This window comes from Mauremys reevesii, linkage group 5, assembly GCF_016161935.1.
Source record: "Mauremys reevesii isolate NIE-2019 linkage group 5, ASM1616193v1, whole genome shotgun sequence".
Lineage (NCBI taxonomy): Eukaryota > Metazoa > Chordata > Testudines > Geoemydidae > Mauremys > Mauremys reevesii.
In genome coordinates, this window is record NC_052627.1 from 101,088,692 (window position 1) to 101,102,896 (window position 14,205).

General features: G+C 40.2%; 2 long non-coding RNA genes across 2 annotated transcripts; one reads left to right on the top strand and one right to left on the bottom strand.

Annotated features, from left to right (window-relative positions):
• The first annotated feature begins 651 nt into the window (after positions 1–651).
• On the top strand, positions 652–10,299 carry LOC120406804. Its single transcript, XR_005599597.1, has 2 exons — positions 652–747; positions 9,905–10,299. It is a non-coding gene; the product is annotated as an uncharacterized LOC120406804 (long non-coding RNA).
• LOC120406803 lies at positions 3,735–11,948 on the bottom strand. Its single transcript, XR_005599596.1, has 3 exons — positions 11,396–11,948; positions 6,916–7,041; positions 3,735–4,591 (listed from the first exon to the last, which is right to left on the bottom strand). It is a non-coding gene; the product is annotated as an uncharacterized LOC120406803 (long non-coding RNA).
• Positions 11,949–14,205: the final 2,257 nt, after the last annotated feature.

A 14,205-nucleotide genomic window follows, 5' to 3' on the forward strand; every position in this document is an offset into this window, starting at 1 on the left:
TTCAGTTACAGATGTCACTGAGGCTATATATTTTATAACTAAACTATTTTAATTCGCAAATCACTTTGAATATTTCCTTCTATAACTATGGGTGTGTAGCAGGGTGGACCCTGCTCCAGGGTTTTAAGGGTTTAAAATGTGGCCTGACAGAGCTGAGCTGATTGGGGAAGTGGCTACAGCTGGGGGCCACGCCCCAAACTGAGGAGCAGGGCCTTATAAAAGGCAGGGAAGCTAGGAGCCCAGACAGTCTCTCTTCTGCCTTCAGAGAGAGATGGGCCTAGCTGCTGGGAAAGAGAGACCAGGTACCTGAGTGCAGCTGGGCTGGGGAAGGCTGAGGAGCCGGGGAGCTCCAGCCTAGAAAGCCCCAGGCTGCGGCCTAGGAGTGGGCCGATAGGTACTGTGGGTCGCAGAGGGCGGCCCAGGGGTAGGACAAAGCAGCAGGTCCAAACCCTCCTTGCCAGGGATGAGTTGGCTGAGACTGCAGTCTGCCCAGAGTGGGGGGCTAGACAATGACTGGCAGTAGCCATACACTGAGGCAAGGTAGGGATAGAGGGTGAGGGTTACCTAAGGAGGGGAGACCCAGAGAGACGGGGGTGATTGTCAGGGGGCAGCACCCCAGAGAAAGGGGCACCGGGTCCAGGGAGGGACGTGGGGGCCAGACGAACAGGTGGATCACTGGCCTGCAGAGGGCGCTCCGGTGCTGGACGGAGCAAATTCCATGAGTCACCAGCAGGAGGCGCCGCAGGGGTGAGTCCAACCCGTTTACAGGGTGGAATACAAGATTACCAATTATGGTCTTTTGTCTGATAGAACAAAATATAATAATATTGAATCTTATAACCCACTGGAATGTTTCTATAGGAGATTCTCTCTCTCTCTCTCACTCACTGTGACTGTGATTGCAATCAAACATTAGAGGGACAAGGTGGGTAAAGTAATATCTCAGACTTGAAGCAGAGTTCTGTGCAGCTCAAAAGCTGATCTCTTACACCAAAAGAAGTTGTTCCAATAAAAGACATCATCTCACTCACCTTGTTTCTCTAATATCCATGGACCAACAAGGCTACAACAACACTGCAAACTGCAATCTAATATGTTACATTACATGAGTTTTGAAAAATAGCCAATAGTACAATGAGGATAGATGTTTATTTACCAATTAAAATTCATCTCATTTACAGTGGCACCTCAGAGTTATGAACACCTTGGGAACGGAGGCTGCTCATAACTCTGAAATGTTAATGGCGCTGAACAAAATGTTAGGGCTGTTCTTTCAAAAGTTTACAACTGAACATTGACTTAATACAGCTTTGAAACTTTACTATGCAGAAGAAAAATGCTGCTTTCCCTTTATTTTTTAATAGTTGAAATGAAAGAAAAAGATGCTCTCCCTATGCTTTTGGCAGAGAAAGGAAAGCTGGACTCCTCCCCACATTCCCCTTACTTTAATCTTTGCACGTAGACTTCCCCTTGCTGTCACTAGCAAAGCATAGATGTTAAAGCATCTGGATGTCCACTTGCTGCCTGTTTACTGCTACAAAGAATATAAGCATTCTGTTCCTGATTCATGCTTGAATGCATGCCACTGGTGAATGAATACTTGATACACATGCTCAGAGAGATCTTCTTATGCAACAATGCCTCACACCTCCATAATGGCTTCATAGACAGCACTGTTTGCTATCATTTTCTAATGTCACCTTCAGCTGTAACATTTTTATTGTTGTTTTTAATTAAATTGCATCCTAATGAAATACACAATAATAACATTACTTTCTGATGGCCATAGGATCAGTGCACAGTTTTGCACCAGGCATCCCACTGAAATCTTGAAGAGTACCATATACATTCTGGTACTTCAGCAATGCACAATCAATAAGCTGCCATTACAAAAAACAGACTTTCATTTTCAGGCTAATCATAAAATAGAAATTCTGGCAGTAGATCCAGAGTTAAGCATTACATGTTTAATAGCTCTATCCTCAGGACAGTTTTATCTTTCAAATATCTTGGTATTTGGATTGATCAATCACTTAAGCTTACATGCTATACATACTGAATAGTGAAGAATAAAAATAAGTCTCTATTTTGAAGTTCTACAGTGAGGGAATTCTGCACCACTGTGCAAAGCAGAATTTGTACATAATTTTCTGCACAGAATTTCATTTTCCCCTTGCAGAATTGGTGCTGCAGAGCTGTTGGCCAATACTAGGGGCTGCTGGACCCCACAGAGCCTGGCTCCCGGACCCAGACTCCACAGAGCCTGGCTCCCCAGCTCACAAATAGAGAACACTGCCAGGGGGAGGGAGAGCTTGAGGGTACCTGGCAGCTCCAGTTCCCAACATGCCCTGAAGGAAGGAGGTGGCATGCAGGAAACTTCATACAAGCCTGGGACCCAGCATCAGGCTGTTTCTTCTTCTGGAAGCCTGGGCTGGGAAGGCAGAGGCAGGTGTCTGGCCCTGCAGCTGGGCTCTGGGGGGCTGCGGGGGAACTTGTATGAACTCAGGGGCCCCACACAGTCCCCTCACGCACTCCCCCAATACCCTCTCCCTGTACACGCAGACTCCTACAGCACCCTCCAAATACCTCCTCCAAGCACACACAGACACCACTCTGGCACCCCCCAAATACACACTTCCAGTACACACATCCTTCCAGCACCCCCAAATATCCCTTCCAGCACCCCCAGCTGTACCTCCCGCTCCAGCTCCCTCTTCCCCTCCCTCCTCTATGTGGGAACTTCTATATGGCAACCTACGGGGACAGAGAGAAAAAAATAAGAATTGACTAAAAAAAACAGAGTGGCAGAGTTTTCCCCCAAAGTGTGCCCAGCTGGCACCTGTGACAAATTCACAATGAGGCTCCAAACAAATGCATGACAGAGAAACAGGAACTGGGTGGTCATAAGGGTTTCTTTAACTCTCTACTCCTGGGGGAATCTTTTTTGTTGTCTGTATTGTTACAGACATACTAGCTGACAGATATTTGGAAATAAATTGGCAAAATAACTGAAACTGGCAAGATTATATTGTGTTACTTTGATCAAAATATGCATAATTTTAAAATATGTGCAGAATTATTAATTTTTAGACACAGAATTCCCCCCAGGAGTAAATAGAATAATTAAATGCAAAGGTGGGAAAATAAGTGTTTCAGATGTGGTGTTTTAACCATAATAATGCCTAGTTAACGGATGATTATCTAAAAGAGTGGATTCATCTTAGTGATGTTGACAAACAAGGAGAGTTTTTAATGAAGCACTTGACTAATACTTACTCTAGATGTGGGATTTTCAAAAGTGGTTAGTATTGGCCAAACTCTGCTCCCACTGAAACTAAGAGTGGAAATTTCATCATTGGCTTTGGTAGGAGCAGAGTTTGGCCAATACAAACCACTTTTGAAAATGCCACCTCTAGAATAAGCACAAGTCAAGTGCTTCATTAAAAGCTCTACTTGTTTGTCGACATCTTTATTATCCATACAGTGACCTTAATTGCTATTATATTAACAGCATTTGACTAGATCTATTTATTAGCTACCAAATTATAAGCATTCACTTGTTATACATAGTTTGTGGTAAGTAATATTAAGTAGTGCTTTAGATCAGTGAATCTATCTGATGTCATGCATTCTGAAAGTGTGAAACCACATAGAGCAATTAGCCTCTGTTGTCATTACCAGCTGACAGCAATACCATTATTAATTCAGAAGTTGTAGTCACATGAGTAGCCTCACTATTTGCGTAAGTCTGGTTAGGGACTTTCAGAGGTTATGCAAGCTGTACATTCCACCAAGGGCTGGCCTGCGTTGTAAATGTTTGCTTCTTCATACATTTTATGAAAGCCAGAAGCAACCATTATGATTGTATAAGCAGAAAAATTGAAACAATTAAAATCATTGTAACAAAATACAAAACCATAAATTCTTCTATTTATTTTTCAGGCTGTTTTTCTGTATACTTAACTTTGAGTGCTTCTTCATTTTTGGCATTTGACTTTAAATATTTAACAATAGGATTCCATATTAACTTTTTCTCCAAACTCAGCATCCTGCCTCCTTGAATGTGCTATGTGTCTGTGGAAACTTGCCGGGTACGTGAAAGGAGATCATATCTCCCAGCATGATGAAGGAAATGGAAAAAGAGGAGGGAGAGGTTCACACAAATACATTTTCCAAAACACTCCTGAAATCATGGACACTTTAAATTAACTGCATAAGCAGCTTCTGTACATCTTTAACCTGTGCTGCTCTCACAGACGTTGGCAACATCATAGGGTTCATATTTTCAGATGGTTGAACATTCTTGGACAAAGTTCTCAGTGTATTGGGCTCAAACAGCACAAATGTCGAGCATGCACACCTCTTTTCAGTCTTATTTTAATCAGCCAGTACACTGGTCTTCTGGCCATTGCAAGAAACCAACTACTCTCCATTTATATTTAACTCTCTGTTCTCGTTCAATACTACTGCAGTGCAGGATTTGATGCGGTTCTGCTCTTCTGGGTTCTTTGAAAGGTCTTGAGTGACAGTTGGAGTGGAGCTGTGGGTCTCTTCCTCCTTTGCACTAACTCTTTCACTGTTTCTTTGTATGCTACAAAGAAACAAAACAAGTCAAGCTACATCCACTGCACATCAAGCCATATTAAAATGAATGCTGGAAATACTGACTCCTAGTGCAAACATTAGTAGCCTTGTTAGGAGAGCCATACATCAGAATGGCTCTTATTCTCTTACATCCATATACAAAAACAAAGTTCAAGTAATTTGTATATGTGCTTTCTTAAATACTTTTCAGAGTGGTAGGTGTGTTAGTCTGTATCAGCAAAAAAATGAGGAGTTCTTGTGGCACCTTAGAGACTAACAAATTTATTTGGGCATAAGCTTTTGTGGGCTAAACCCCACTTCATCAGATGCATGGAGTTAAAAATACAGTAAGCAGTACATATATTACAGCACATGAAAAGATGGGAGTTGCCTTACCAAGTGTGTGGGGGGGATCAGTGCTAACAGGCCAATTCAATTAAGTTGGAAGTGAACTATTCTCAACAGTTGACAAGAAGGGGCGAACATCAACAGAGGGAAAATTACTTTTGAAGTGCTAATGAAACCAATGCAATCAAGGTGAATGTTGCCCATTCCCAATAGTTGACAAGAAGGTGTGAGTATTAACAGAGGAAAAAATACTTTTTGTAGTGACCCATCCACTCCCAGTCTTTACTCAGGCCTAATTTGATGGTGTCCAGTTTGCAAATTAATCCCAGTTCTGCAGTTTCTCGTTGAAGTCTGTTTTTGAAGCTTTTTTTGTTGAAGAATTGCCACTTTAAAGTCTGTTATTGAGTGTTGGGAGACAGGCCAGTCCTCACTTACAGACAGCCCCCAACCTGAAGCAAATACTCACCATCAACTACACACCACACAACAAAACCACTAACCCAGGAATCAATCCCTGCAATAAACCCCGTTGCCAAATCAGTCTGCATATCTATTCAAGGGACACCATCATGGGACCTGACCACATCTGCCACACCTGCTCATTCACCGGCACATCTACCAATGTGATATATGCCGTCATGTGCCAGCAATGCCCCTCTGTCATGTACTTTGGCCAAACTGGACAGTCTTTACGCAAAAGAATAAATGGACACAAATCAGACATCAAGAATTGTAACATTCAAAAACCAGTAGGAGAGCACTTCAATCTCACTGGACACTCAGTAACAGACTTAAAAGTGGCAATGTGTCTTTCCATTATGTTAGACATTCTGTAATTCTGTAATTGAAATTCCTACAAACTCATGTTCTCCAATATCTGTAATTAAGCATTCCACTAATTTTATACCTAGGTCTGGCAGAATTCAATTTTTATTTCTTTATAATTTGACAGATAATATCAATATTTATTTGTAAGCATTTTTTTAGATTTTTATCCATTTAAATTTTCACTGTTGCTCAAAATTATGGGTTTTAAGCATTTTTTCCATCTTTGTTCAAATATTCACAGTTGCAGGAAATTATGGGGGACTCAGACAATTATTTAACAACAATATACTCAAAGATTCAAATACTTAAACTGTATAACCATCAAATCACAAATTGTCAACATCACATATCAAAATATACAAAATAAATGTCCTTAAATCAAATTTTACTAATTTATTGAACATCATTTTTCTTACTTTGCTAATCTGTAAATTTCTGTTGTTATCAATGGAAATATTTTTGTCAGTTTAGTGAAATTGACATTTGCCGACATTTACCAGTTAAAAAATCCTTCCAAGCCTATTAATAGTGTAGCAAAAGTGGTACAATTAGGCAATCAATAATGGGATTGAAGAAACACATTTAACATGGGAACTCACAGGAGAGGCTAATGGCTTCATCAGGTACATATTCAGGACCAGGATTTCTGGTGCACTGACAAGTGATGTGAAGTGGGGTGTTCTTGTGAGAAAGTCAGCAAATCTGGATCCAACAGGATCATCCCAGTATATGGAGATCCTACTAAGGTGTAGAACCAGTTCAAAGATTCTTCTGCCACCTCCTCCATGCTGGCAGTATAGTAGGCATGGTCAGAGGAAAAGAAAGGGTAGCTGGGATGCCTTTATATTGGACTGCTCACTAGATGCTATTTTGACCCTTTCAAAGTAATCAGCCCTGATCACAGTGTCCCAGCATCAGGGAATTACAAAGCTGAGCTTTGTCACTTATGCACCACTCACTCGTCCCCCACCTCTCAGCTTGCACCATGTGCCCTTTCACCACAGCTTAACATCTGGTCCAGCCATTAGCTCACTAACAGGATGACAAACCAGCAAGGGACACTTGAGGCATTTTATTTAATAGACATGTTCACTGAATTTTATCGGGATTACTTTGCTGAAAGAGAGAATGGATGAACGAGGACAACATGCTTACCCAACACCCACAGACATATTGACTGCAAGCTCAGGGAGGCTGTGTAAATGACACATGCCAGCTGTCTGGTGAGGTAATGATTTTGACTGACAAGCCAGGCACATCTTCTAGCAACAATAGTTCAATCTGTTCAGAGAGGAATTAAGAAACACAGCGAATTAAAATGGGCTGGATAAAGCTGGTTGACATTCTTGCTTGTTTTTCTGAAAGGAGTGTTAATTCCATATTATCGTTAATGTTGCTTTTTTTTTTTTTAGCTGTCCTTATTCATGCTAACAGGAACTATGTGGCTATTGTAAATAAAACAAGTAATAGACTAGGAAATAGCTCATATCCACTTTTTTTCTTTCTCAACTAAGAAATAACTCAGTTTTAGGAGTAACTCAGGAGCTCAGATATTTATATACTATTTAAAAAAGAGGGAACAGCTCCCTACGAATTTGTTCCTTTGAATTGTGGCATCAGTATCTGTCTATTTATTGAGGCATTCCCTGACACTACTTGCCCCATTTATTCCCACCACTTGTACAGTCTGGGAACTGAATTTTTTTTCCACCTCATTATTTGAGAATTGAACTAAGCCGCATCTATTGAATATTAACAGGATACTTTTGTATAGAGAGAAGTCAGCTGCAGGGAGATAAAGTTCTCATCTCTTCTGCCATTAGAGGCTTTTTTTTTTACATAGGGACAAATCCTGCCCCTACATTCATAGTTGCAGAGTCTTTCCTGGAAACACAGTGGTGCATTTACACTACATGAAAAGAGAAGCTAGGATTGACAGGGACTGCACAAGGGATGAGCAATGTGCTTCACCTACATATCACAGTCCTTAGCTGGGATTGAGGCAGAGTAATGGTAGGGCTTGAGTATGACTCTGAATCTGTGCAGTGCCCCTCCCAACCACCCAGGTAAGTCACTGAGGAGAGGATTTGTTCTGCAATGAAGAGGTCTAAACAGTAATATTTGGCCTTTCATAGCCTGATATTTTGAGCAAGAGTGGACTTTTGCATTTGCATTTCTCCCAATTTTTTTGATGTAAAAGAAAAGTCTCCCAAGCATTCACAATTTAGGAACATTTTGGGAGTGCAAAATAATCTGTGATGGAACAGCAAAACAACTCCCTTCTTTCACACAGCTCTAGTTCCTATAAACAGCCAGAAAGTATGAAGAGAACGAAAGATGCCTTTTTATAGTCCTTTTAATATATTCCTTAAAATTCAAACTGACTGCTGCTCTGGCTGCAGTTAAAATGCTCCCAAGTGGCACAAGGAGATGAACTGCAGAACAGGGAGTATGTGATAAGGTGTCAGCCTGAGTATTATTCTTAATCAAGTGAAGTAATGATTTCCAACTTTGCTGGCAATATGATTCTCACCCTCTAGGGCTTTCTCTGGTGAGATTATAAGCATGAGTATATCAGAGGATTGGGTTCTTTGGGGACTGTTTTCTATCATTTGGGTATCTGTTTGGGATCACTTTTGCCAAAAACCACTGACCATTAACTGCATCCACAAGCTATAAAGCTTTTCCTAACATAGAATGGTAACACACCTCATTCACTTATTGAGTCAGGGAAATATCATGTGTTCTGTTCTATTCAGTTCCATGATAACAATTAGTGATTGCTAAAACTCAAATGATATAGTTTGAGAAAGGATCCAAAAGTTTAAATTCTTTTCTGATGTTTATCCGAACATCTTGGGCCTTTAAATCGGGCCATCTCATAAGATTTCTAGTTATTTCCTGGTTTCATAGATAGGAAATGATCCAAGAAAAATTCTGAAAAACCTTTGTTATGCAAGTAGTCCCATAGAAATCATGTGGATTACTCATGTGTGTAAAGCCTATGGTTACTATTGCATTTTGTTGGTGTTAACTCTTATCTCAGCTACAGACAGGATGTCTGGAGGCTCATAAAATGGAAAAACTAATTCAACAGAATTTTTCAGCCCTGGAAAAATAGTTTTGGTAATATTTGGTTAGAATTTCTGAAAAAAGGGTTAAGTTGATTGTTTGGGACCTGAAGTGCTAGTTCTAGGTGTATAGATTCATTTTCTTGGCAGCTCCTGAACTAATTTGATTTCTATCCACATCCACTTTTATTCTTCTGCTCCTGGACAGCATATATAAACTGTAGCTCTGCCAATAAGCCAAAGTTCTGCCCTGTGGGTGGTCTTGTGTGCAAGGAGAGATGTCCCCTTTGAAGCAATGCTATGCTTCCTTCTGAGGCAGGCCATCTTTTTTGGTTGGTATGAGGGAGAAGGGTCCATGACACGGCCATCTCCTTGTCACTGTTCAGTCATTCTCCTGAGGGTAAGTGCAATTAGAAGAACAAGGATTGCAGCTGTGGTTGGGTCCTGCACAGGAAGCACAAGCAGGGTTGGGCAGGATGGGCTTCCTGAGTCCTCTCAGCCTTTTACACCCACATAGGGCCTGGCCACGGTCTGACTCTCAAAATGTACAGTCAAATTGTGGTGTTTGGCATAGCTGCACCACTACAGTGAGACCATAAGAAGAATTTGCCTGTTTATTCAGGTACTTCTGTGGTCTCCAGCTCAATAAAATCTAAGCACCTTCCAAGCATTTATGGTTTTTATCCTCCTGTGAGATGTAGGGAAGCAGTATCCATAAAGTATTTATACTGCCATTTGACACACAAATGGACATAGTGTATTGCTATATTGGAAATACTACAACTGTGAGCAGAACAGAGGGCCAAAGTTTGCTCTTAGTTACACCAGTGCAAATCCAAAATATCTCCATTGGCAAATGAGAGAAAACATATAAAAAAATAAATGACTAATACATTTTGATGCAGAATAATAATATTGTATGACATGCTAAACAACTACAGTAAATTAAAAGTATTGAAGCTGTATTGTACTTTAATTTTGCTATACCAGTTTTGTACTGGTTTCAGAAGTGGATTTACTTCTGATTTTATACCACTGTAAATTAATCATTTTCTATGTGTTTTGTTCTTCAGATAGTCCTGGGAAAACTGAAAACTAAGGGTTGCCAGAAGAAAACATGAAGGAAACTTTCAGCTGTGATGATTGGGATCATACTAACCCTGTGAAAGTCTGTATGGTATTGTCTGGTATATTATGCTGCTCCTGGGATTTGGAAACAATGTATATAACAATGGTTCTGAAGTAACAAATGAAAGTGTTACATACAATGCTACAGAAATAAACTGCAAGCAACTTTTCAGTTCATGATTTTTGCAATGTAATGCATCCTGGGAGAGTTGTTTTAGAAGTGAACTCTGAAAGTTTAACACTGAACTCTAGAGTAAGAAACAACAAACATTTCACATTTCTGATACTGGATTTTAATTGTGTTTTGTGAGATATTAAAAAAATACTTTGTGCCTTTTTATTTAATTGATGTGTAATATTTGGCAATGATACCTAAAATTCAATTTGACAATGCATGTTTCTCTTTCCAAAGAGAAGAATGGTATTAATGGATGGGGATATTAGCATGCTTATCAGCCTCTGATTTCCAAAAGTGGTGCATGAATAGCAGCTCTTAGGGGGTGGATCAATGAACCAGACTGGTTGGTTCTCCATGGAACATTGTGCTGGAAGCAGCAGAAATTTTATGGATTACACTGTAGCCTATTTTACTTCATGCAGTTCTACAACTACTTGTGGGTGTGCCTAGAGCTGTACAGTATTTATAGCCTTATTTCAATTATTTTTATTTTTACTGCAAGATGTTTTATATTTTTCCTCCCTGTTTTCAAGTTTAATTTGTACCTCTTGAGCACTAGCTTCTGCCTTAATTTGCAGAAGTGTATGTATTTGGAGTAACTCAGTTATGCACTAGTGTAATTCTGAGCAGAATCTGTCCATGGATAAATTGATGGTACTAATCTAATTCCTTTTGCATCTCTCTGATTTGTGACTGCAGTGAAAATAGAGCTGCAAAAATGTGGGTGTAAGGCTTGTAGGCATAACTGAAATCTGCATCAGACAAGGTGCCCTTCTGATAAGTTACCCCACAGTATAAAGGTATCTTGAATGTATATAACTTTATTATCCATTCTTTCCAATATTTAGTGGTGGTGTTTTGTTTCGTTTTGGAATGCATCTGAAATTAACATGGTTATTTTCTCTTCAGTTGCATCTGCGCTAAGTTATCTATGTCTTCACTGTGCTAAGACACCATTATTTATACCGCACTGTCATTGATTCATATCAGCTTTGGGAATAGTGTCTGTTGTTATCTTACAGCTACTCCAGTGACAGTAGAGGCAGCACAAAACATTGCATTTTTACAGGGTCTACAAAAGTTACTCTGATGTTACTGCTCTTTTAACTTATTTATTGGCAGCTGAGGTAGATTTAAAGTAAAATATTCATCACTTGGAGAATGTACCCATCACATTACAACAGTTTTAATACAGGTTAAGTTTGTTGTGGTTTAAATCTCCAATGACCATTTAAAATAATAAAATAATTATACTTACCCCAAGAACTGAGTACTGGCACTGAAGTCAAGTTCCTTTACTCTTCAATTATCTTTAATCCAACCTCCAATATTACTGCCCTTTTGGATGATGGACTCTGATTCTCCCTTTATTTGGGTATATTAAAACAACCACTCCTTCACTGCTTGTTCCAAAGCTTTTCCCCATCATTTGCACCTGCCTTCTATTTTGTTTAAAAGGAAGTGCTGCCAAACATCTTGCAGGAAAAAATACTTTGGTTTCTATTGAAGCTGTGAGTGCTCAGCACTTCTCAAAAGACATTTGGCACTACACAGGATTGGACCCAAAACTGGAAAAACTACATCCACAATAGTAATTGATTGGATGCTTTTTCTACCCAATAAATCTGGCAAACATTACGGCTCAGGTTTTTGTCCTACAGAATTGTGACAGAGTTGTCCAACACAGAAAGTACTGATTCTCAGGGTGTTAATTTGCAAAAAGAGTTAAATGAACAATATACATTGTTTGCCTCTAATTTCTACGAAGGAATGGGAAAGTAGAAGCCAGTTACTGGATATGTTTTCTAGGGTTTTTCTTCTTTCCTTGTGTCACTTGCTTCTGAATAACAAGGCTTTATAGCTGTGAGGATCCATTCTGAGGCAGGTGGAGGGGACTGATTGGCCAGAACATACTAGGGGATTGGTTCAGGAACTATGAAGTCTGCTGTAGCCCTAAGGGACTCAGCCTAATTTGGAATGTTCTTTGATAAATGTCTACTTTAGCTCTAAGGCTCTGACTCAGTTTGGAATGAAATCTAGGCTGAGGCCTGCTCCAGTCCTCAAGGTTTTATTCCGGACTGGGAACTTAATATTGCACAGGAGCTCCTTTCAGCCTGGGAATATTGCATAACTCAGAAGCTCACTTGGGCTTGGAAGACTGATTTACTCAGTTGCTATATGTAGCTTAAGGAACTTACTCCAGTCTTGAGATCTATCAGATTCCAGTTAAAGGCTGCATTTAGAAGATTTCCTACCCATAATGAGGGAACTTGTTGTTACTGAGATCGATATATTTCAAAATGTAGAAAAACATCCACAAATATTTATAATCAATTTGAATTGGTATGCTATAATTGTTTAACAGTGTGATTAAAACTGTGATTAATCAAGACTTTTTTAATCTCATGATTAATTGCAATTATTTTTTAATTGTTTGACAGCCCTAATTTATATAGCCTTCAAAAGGTACTAGCTACTTTACAAAGCAACATCTGAGAGGACAATTGACAGAATAGGGATCAGGTCTGAAAAAGTAAATGACTGAGCAAATGTTGATAGTCAGTATGTCTTTGTAGTTTTTCTTTCTTCCTCTATTTTTACATTCTACTTGATCAGGACATGCAGATGCATAAGGACAGATGCATAAGAACAATTTTATTAACTCTGTGGAGGGATACTAAGTTTCTTCCCTGTGTCCCCCAACTTGTGTGTACCAAGCATTTAAGTGGATCCAGTGCAGGTGTGCTACAGAGCTCCCACCACAACCTGTAACTCAGGGTAGACTTTCTTAACTCTACCCATAGGATTCATCTCACTCAAACACATCCTTTCACCCTCCCTCCATAACCACCACTTCTTCCCCCCACCCTTCCCCACCAAAAACCAAAAAACAAATCTCAGCCTGTGAAGTCTTCAAGATTTCCTTTTTCCCAGAGACACAAAGTCCACCAGTGAATCCAGGTCTCTCTTAATTCTGGGAGCTGACCCCTTGACCTTTTTTTCCACAGTGTACATTAGCTGTAAATTCCAGTAAACTAACCATTCTTACCAATTACTAACATGATCTTTTAAGTTCTAGTCCTATTTAACCTAACTGTGCCTCCAGCGTGCTGTGAGGAAGGTGAAAAAAATCTAACAGACTCCTGCCAAGTTTGGCATTGGTGGGAAAAATATTTCCTGACTTCCAAAACTAATGATGGATCAGTTCTGGAGCATCTCTATGGCAGGGATGGAGGCTGGAGCAACTGAAATGGAGTGAGAAGACCAAAACACCTGAGCAAAGGTTTACGTTACGGAGACAGGGAGGGGGAATGAGGGGCCAAAACAAAATGATCATTCATACGTGATCTTTTTTTTCATTTTTGCATATGAATGCTTTATTAAATTGTTGATGAAGTGAAAAGGAAAACATGGCATCCATGTTCCAAAATGGGGCTACAACAGGGAAATCCCTTGAAGCACCTTCCAACCGTCCTTCTAATACCCAGTGAGTGGCCCACGTGGCTCAGGAAGGGGAAAAGTGGGCAACCCAACATCCTCCCCCTAGACATCTCAGGTAAAGTTGGAAGAGATTTCCTGAAAGGCATGGTGTGTCTGTGTTAGGTGTGGGGGGCTAAGACATTTGGATGCTGCACAGCCCAGATCTCCCAGTTAATCTGTTTCAATTCCTTAGGTGCCAAACCCTGTTAATAGACCTTCCAGAACAGTTGTGTCACTTGCACAATTTGAACTGTGCAGGACTCATTCATGTCTAGTTAATAACCCTACTCTTATGAAAAATACCTTGAAACTTTACTCTCCAGCCCAGAGGTAAGACACCCTATTATATTACACACACACCCCTTAGAACCTTGCACACCCCAGTGCAAGTTCTAACAGAAAAATTTGTTTTCTCCATCTCACCCTGCCTTCCCCACCCCCTTTACTTATGTCACCAGCCCCATGAAGACACAGTCTGGGTCTATAGGGCTTCCAGCTCCCCTCAAGTTCACTTACCAATCACATGCAAGCAATCTTGCTCTTCAAGAGCTGCCTGGCATTAATCCATTAGTTGCTCCCGTGTTCCCT